A 7,540-nucleotide genomic window follows, 5' to 3' on the forward strand; every position below is an offset into this window, starting at 1 on the left:
TTGAGTAGCCAGTTGGGAGATAAGTGCAATAAATTCAACAACAATGACCCAGTGTGGGCAGTCTGTTAGGAAACCAGACCATCTCGAGACTTCAGAATTCGGTTTGAGTAAATGCGATCTTATTGCAAAGGATTTGTTTATTTTCCTGGTTTTAGAACCCTGCGAGGGTTGGATATGGTTGCCTTGGAAAGGCTAGACTTATGCTCGGGATTGTAGCCAAGTAGCTCAAGATGTTTGGCGTGTAAGGAATGAGGAGAAACGATTTCGAGGACGAAATCAAATTTAAGTGGGGGAGAGTTGTAACATCCCATTTTTTTAAGAGATTAATTAAATAATAAATCAAGAACCCCGAGAAGTAATTATTATTATTTTATATTGTTAGAGCTCAGAAGTTAAATAATAATTAGTGGGGTGTTGGTTTCGGGGAGCCAAATGACAAGATTTGAATCTCTAAGGGTTAAAGTGTGATTGTGGGACTTAATTTGTAAAGATTTTCATAAGTCAAGGGCTGATTGGTAACATTTTGGACTAGGATTGTAAGGATTTTCAGAAAGGGGGGGGGGGGGTTAAATGGTAATTTACGGATCTTAATTGAGAATAATTTATAGAGGAAGGGATTGTTTTGTAACTATTGGACTTATATTGAAAAGGCTTATGGGGACAAGGGTTGAAAGGGTAAATTAAGGAGTGTTTTGATAAATAATAGAGGAGGAGGGACCATTCTTGTTATCATGGGAAAAAAAGCTAAGAGAGCTGGGGGTATATAAACCCGCTACCATCATTCAAACCCTAACCCTAAAGCATTATGTTCAGCCGCCGTGAGTAGCTTCTAGCCGACGTCGAGTTGCTGCTGTGAACCACCGAGGCAGCCACCTCCTCCCTTGCTACACCGAGTTATCGAGCAATTGCGGCTACCTTCCTTCCGGCGAACTCGAGTGACCATCCATTCCTATTACCTTTTCCTCCCTCTCCTTCTCCAACCTCTATATTAGCGCCTTAGCCGCCGCTGCTGGCAAGTCATACTCCGGTGGAGGCACGGCCTACCTTCCCCCACTGCAGCGACCTTCTTCTACGACTTCTACTGCCACTGTAAAGCCATAAAAATCACCAATAAGCCGTCGTGTTGTCTCACCGCACCACCATGGTCGCTGCTGCCGCCGGAAACACCGCCATCGCTGTTTTACGCCACCAGATGGGGTGGATGGGCTCGTTTTCGATCAGAAGAGTGCGTGTATGTGTTCTGGTGGCTGGTGTGTGTAGCTGTGTATTTGGGAAAACAAAAGAGACCACTGCCACCACCGTGAGGTGGTGGCTGCCATCGTGAGACAGACGATGTCGCCGCCAAACGCCACCAGGAGGGTGGCTGAATCCATTGCAAGCAAGAAATGTGTGGGTGTTTGTTTCTGTTGTATTGTGTGTGTTGTATTGTGTGGGTGGGAAAACCTTGTTCGGAATCTGGAAAGAAGTCACCACCACCACCGTGAGGTGGTGGCTGCCGCCGCATGCCACCACTGGCCACCACGAGGTGGTTGGGTGTGTGTGTGCTATTAGTGAGTGTGTATGTGTTTATTAGTGTGTTTGTGTGTGTTCGTTAATTGGGGTTTAGCATTGTAATTGTAACAAAAGAGGAATAATGAAAAGAAGAACCCAAACCACCACCATAGGGTGGTGGCTGCCGCCTCCTGCCGCCATCGGCCGCCGTGTCGGGTGGCGGTGTGCTTGTCTTGTTGTGTTTGACTCGTTTGCGGGATGTTTAGACAATGTGGAATCAAGGAAACCCTAATGGGCCAATAAGGCCCAATGTGACCTAAACGCCCAACCAATGGACTAATGAACTAGTATTGGGTTGGAAAAACCCTAACGCCAATAAACCCTAATTTGGGGAAATTAACCTGGACACGAGAATTATTTAATAACTGAGATATTAAATAATAATTATTGGCAAAGATTAATCTAAGCAATATTGGACTTAATGGATTAAGTCCTTAGAGGATTAAGTCCTTAATGGGTTAAGTGAGAAACACTTAACCCTAATCGTCATTTTATGTGAAAACCTAATTTCACTTGGGTTTTTGTTGGGCCTTCCTATTGGGCCTTGTTGATTGGATTATTAATGGGCTTTGAGGTGAGGCCTATATGAGGAGTTGGGCCCAATTTGGAAAATTGGGCCATAGATGAGCCATAGATGGGCCATAGTTTGGGCCTCAATGATTATATGATGTTGGGCTTTAGAATAAGGCCATGTATAGGCTTGGGCCCAATTTGGAAAATTGGGTCATTGGGCTTTGATTCCCAGTTGACTTTGGGCCTATGGGTTGGGCCCTGGGCTTGAATAAAGCCAACCTTGGGGTAATGTAGTAATTATCCAAGGATGCATTTATGGTTATGTGTTGGGACCCAGTTATTAATTGGGTGTTATTTTGGTGTTGACAGTTCGGGAATCTGTCATCCAGCAGCGGGGGTTGAGTCTGCGGAACTCCAGCAGTGTAGGATTGTGTCTACGAGACTTCAGCAGTGCCAGGTGAGTTCTCCTCACTATATCAACAGGGTCTAAGGCACCAAGGCCGACCCTTTATGGATTGTATTCTGATTATTGCATGTTATGCTTACTGATTTATATCCTGGTAGTTAGGATGGTCATATGCTATGCTTTAGTGACCCGCGTGGGTCGGTATCCTGGTATATAGGATGATGCTATGTTAGTGACCTGTTAGGTCGATATGCTAGTTATAGGATTGTTGCTATGCTTTGTGATCTGTTAGATCGGTTTGACTGTTATATATATATATATATATATATATATATATATATATATATATATATATATACATGCTAGTGTTATATGATGTCTATGTGCACATGATTGTCCTGGTTATAGGATGATGCTATGTTAGTGACCGGTTTGGTCTGTATCCCGGTTATTGGGATGTTGCTATGATTGGTGATCTGTTAGATCGGTTTGACTGTTATAAGAAATGAGCTAGCATATGATATTTATGTGCACATGTTTGTTTGATTGGGGGTTGGGTTGAGGCGGTCCTGCTTTGTGCTGTAGGCCAACATACCCGGCGAGCGGTCCGGATAGGCTGTAGGCCTTGCGTGGCGATCCAGACGTGCCGAAGGCTCGAAGAGCAGTCCAGATAGACTGAAGGCCTGTGAGGCGGTCCAGTCAGGCTGATGACTCATTATGCATGATGTTCTGTATTGGTTATATGATATGGTTATGTTTGTATGGCGTTGGTATTTTGGGGAAACTTACTAAGCTTCGGGCTTACAGTTGTTGATTTTATTTCAGGTATTTATGATGATCGCGGGAAGGCAAAGGCGTGATCGTGCACCTCCTCATATTTTCATGACTGATTCTGGGGATACTCTGATGTCTGAATTATTTTGAAAACAAATTGTAATAACTTAATGGTTTTAAAATGTATTAAAAAGTTTAAATTTGGCTTGAATTTTATGGGTGTTACAGTACCCATGCTTATATGATGTGTAATTCACTTGAAACGACACATCATACGATTTCCAAACGTAGATGTGGTTGAATATCGATGATTGGTCTAGAGCAGTGATGTTATTGTTGGTACGTAATGGACCAAAAAATACATGTCATATCTAAAGATCATTTAAACCCATTGTTTCTAAAATTATCGTTGGTTGTTTCTGATCACTTCGCGTGAATTGACCTTGCCACACATTATGTCACATTGACCAACCCAAATTTATATAATCAAGACTACCAAGCATTCTAGGTAACTCATGCATGTTTTCAGGATAATCACAACTTTAACAAACTTATAAACTCAATCTCGTGTCGTTTGCACTAATATCATCAAATACTCATCGCATGAGTCCGGTTCCATGTCGAATGTTAGTTGATGAATTGTTGTTGTATATTTTAAAATGGAGAGAAGCATTGTCTGCCTCTCGCATCTCACTTCTGTTGAAAATATGGAAATCAATTCTTTACGTTATCAACAATGCTTATGAATAATTCTTTGCTCATATGGACCGGCGTCTAAATTCTTCAGCATAGATGGCTTATATCATCGTCAAAATAGTATTTTTACAAAATGATTGTGCTCAAGCATACCATTCTTCGTTTTCTTGTAGAGACACGAATGGTTGTTCGTATAACATTCCCTATAAACGTTGGTCCCTCAAAGCCAATGTATCAAACAAAGTGGAAGACGATGTAGACTTTTTCGATTTTTATATATAAAGAAAAATGAGATGTTTGGTAGTTCTTTTGTGATTTGAAAAGTGAATTATGTGACAGAGAAAAAATATTTAAAATTCTAGCCGAAACTATGTTTCGCAGGGACACTCACCGGTCACCACAACACCACACATTAGACGGTGTGATGTTCACTACACCACCAGAATATGCGGTTAGGATACTCTGACCTGCCTAATAATAAAGTCATTAAAGACATGTTAATGTGCACAAACCCATTTACATCCATCATGTAAAACAATATAAAAGAGTGAAAATATTTTATTTGATTTATATTATATTTTTTTACAAAGATAATAAACAATGTAAAAAATAAAACGATATAATCGCATGATATAATGAGTAGGACAAAAAATGTGAGTAACTCTCAAAGTTATAGAATATAAAACTTTTCACTTCACACATTTGTCATGTACAACGAACATCGCATGCATGGGTTTCTTTTTTGTGTGGAGATTTTCTTTTATTTTAAATTTAGCAATTGAATAATACTCAATTGGTGTTTGATTGAGACTTTGATTTCCTTCCTTAATTTGTGGGTCTAAGACCTTTTTATTGATGTTTTGCTAGCTGGAAACGTTGATGAATATTGTTGATTAATTTACTTGGAACCCATTTTGAGTTCTCCTTTCAAAGTTCTCTCCATTAGTCCATTTGTTGTGTTCCCTTCTTCAAGATCCCCATTAAAATGTTGACTTCTTTATTTCACGTCATCATTTGAATTTCATAGTGATTTTGTTTTTATTCAATTTGGTTGTCCATAAATTGTAAACCAAATCAAGTAATAACCTGTAATCACAAAGCCATTATTTTAAATGCAAAATAAAAACAACTTGCATTAATTAAGTAAAGATTTGGATTTGGAGATATAGAGTAATCATTTAGATACTCCGTACATAAATATTGTTTTGTCAAGTTAGTTGAGCTTTTAAACAAAAGGTGTCTAAGATTTAAAATATTTATATAAGAAAGGTTTTGATAATCAAGATAAGCGCAACCATTATCTATCTTTAATTTAAAGATGTGGTTGTGGATCAACCTTCTTTTATAGACATTGATGTTTATCTAGCAATACTGAAAACTTATAGTCAGGATTACATGATGGATGTAGGGCAATATTGATGAAAATACCACAATAATACATCATCATGTAGGGCAATATTGATGAAAATACCACAATAATACAGAGAAGTGATCAAACGTTGAGGTATGTGTTTCGTACAATTTTATTATAATAAAACTGTTTTACTGTAAGATAATTGTTTCCTGATATAGTAGTAGGTTGAAGAAGAAAATAATAAGTTATAATGTTTTTCGATAAGTCAAAATAGGAGTGAGCAAAAACCGTACCGCAACTAAAAATAACAGAAAAAACCGCATAAACCGCAACCGCAACGAAAACCGATGGTGGGGTTTTATGTTATTCAAAAACCGCAAACTTGCGGTGCGGTGCGGTTTTTAGTTTTCAAAAACCGCAAAAAAGCTTCACCGCACCGCATATATTATAATATTATATATATTTTTTATTAATTATTAATATATTAAATATTAAAAAAAAAAAGAACTAAAAGTTGAGTTTTTGAGCTAGGCGGGAAAGAGTTACAATGACAATGGATGAAAAGAAGACAATTTTTTTTGTTATGTTTAATTTAAAAGTTTGAAATTTGACAATTTTAAGATATTTATTCTTAATTCCTAATAATTGGACGTTTTTAAGATATTAGTTATTTGTAACATGTTTGAGCTGTTAAAAACGTTCAAATAAGTCTTTACTGTTCAAACAAGTCATGCAAAATCATAAATGGTTAACCACGGTTAAAAACTAGACAAAATAACTAAAATGTACACAAAACCGTTCAAAAAAGTCTCGTTCGTTGTATGATGATAACTAAAATGTATTGTGGGCAAAAAAATATTAGGAACCAATGAAAATATGACACATTACTACAATGAGTTATAGAAATGGTCCCTATGGTTTAATAGTAATATTCTAATGGTATAAAAAAATATATATATATATTAGAAACATGACGGAACTACAATGACACCTAACTACCTAAGTGTATCCTTTCCTATGGGAAGTTCCATGAGTTGACCAGATGAAGGTGCAGCCCATGTTGACATAAAAATAACAACATAATCAAGAAAGTATTTTGTCCAATAGGTACATCCTTTGCACCATCAGGCACCAACACTATGTAATGAAATCTACCATTCACTATGTAATGAAATCTACCATTCACCAGTCTTGAAGACATATAACATGTCTCAACTGTTTTAACCTGTAAATAATAAGCATTACATTACAAAATTGCTTCAAACTAATGCTAGCATTCAACAAAATAAAATAGGATCCTCACAGTTATATCCATAAGCCCTTCTCGTCCACCCATGGTGTGGAAGATAAACTCGATATCAGTTAAACCACTATAAAAATAATTTGCTACAAACCCCTTTGTCTGCATTCGAGAAAAGAAAAGAGACATAAGAATGAAAAAGAAACCATGCATAAAGATAGATAGAGAAGAAAAACAGAAAGAGAAGAATGAAAAGGAGACATAAGAATGAAAAAGAAACCATCACTCCATGTTATTATTTAACGTGACATCCTAGAGCAACTTGCATAACTAGTTTGAACAGAGAAGAAAAATAAAAAGAGCATACACATAAGATGGTGATGGTGAAATACAGTTAATCTGATGTCGTAGGGATTTCAGAAGAGCCTACCTCGTGGTGACGATGATGGGTGGATTGTTGTGCGTATGTGGTGATAGCAGTGTACACATCGATGAAAACAAAGATAAGGGTTAAATTGATGAACCTGAGATGCTTTATGGTTGCATATTTCCTGATTAAACCAAGCAATAGTATAGGAGGTCTTCTTTCTCCCCCGCCCTCTCCCGTCTTCCTCTCCAATCATCTCTTGTTTATATTTTATGTATCATTGGACACATACACAGGGGTGGAGTTCAACACGGCCTTGGTTTCTCTATTGGCCTCTCTAATCCATCGATTGAGACGTCATCATAATCTCATACTCACCTTGAGCGGAAATCTAGGGCTTCATGAATTCAAAGATGACAAAAAGGAGATGACGCAAAATATAGGGCTTCATGAACTCAAAGATGGTGGAAGTGGTGGTGAAGATGCAATGGTGGAGATGAGGAATGGAGATGAGGTCATTTTCAGCCTATACATACTGAACACAGGTGACGCAGGGGAGGCGGAGCGGAGGGAACAACCGATCGATCTAAGGGTTTAAGGGTAAAGAGGAAACGACGACACAAAAAGAGATACCAGAGG

At 38.0% G+C, this 7,540-nt stretch overlaps 1 long non-coding RNA gene across 1 annotated transcript; it reads left to right on the forward strand.

Moving 5' to 3' along the window:
• The first annotated feature begins 806 nt into the window (after positions 1-806).
• LOC145168988 (uncharacterized) lies at positions 807-3,489 on the forward strand. The gene is made up of 3 exons (XR_013742220.1): positions 807-1,389; positions 2,434-2,521; positions 3,056-3,489. It is a non-coding gene; the product is annotated as an uncharacterized LOC145168988 (long non-coding RNA).
• The last annotated feature ends 4,051 nt before the right edge of the window (positions 3,490-7,540 follow it).

This window comes from Lactuca virosa, chromosome 4 (genome assembly GCF_052849685.1).
Source record: "Lactuca virosa cultivar CGN04683 chromosome 4, Lactuca_virosa_CGN04683_v6, whole genome shotgun sequence".
Lineage (NCBI taxonomy): Eukaryota > Viridiplantae > Streptophyta > Magnoliopsida > Asterales > Asteraceae > Lactuca > Lactuca virosa.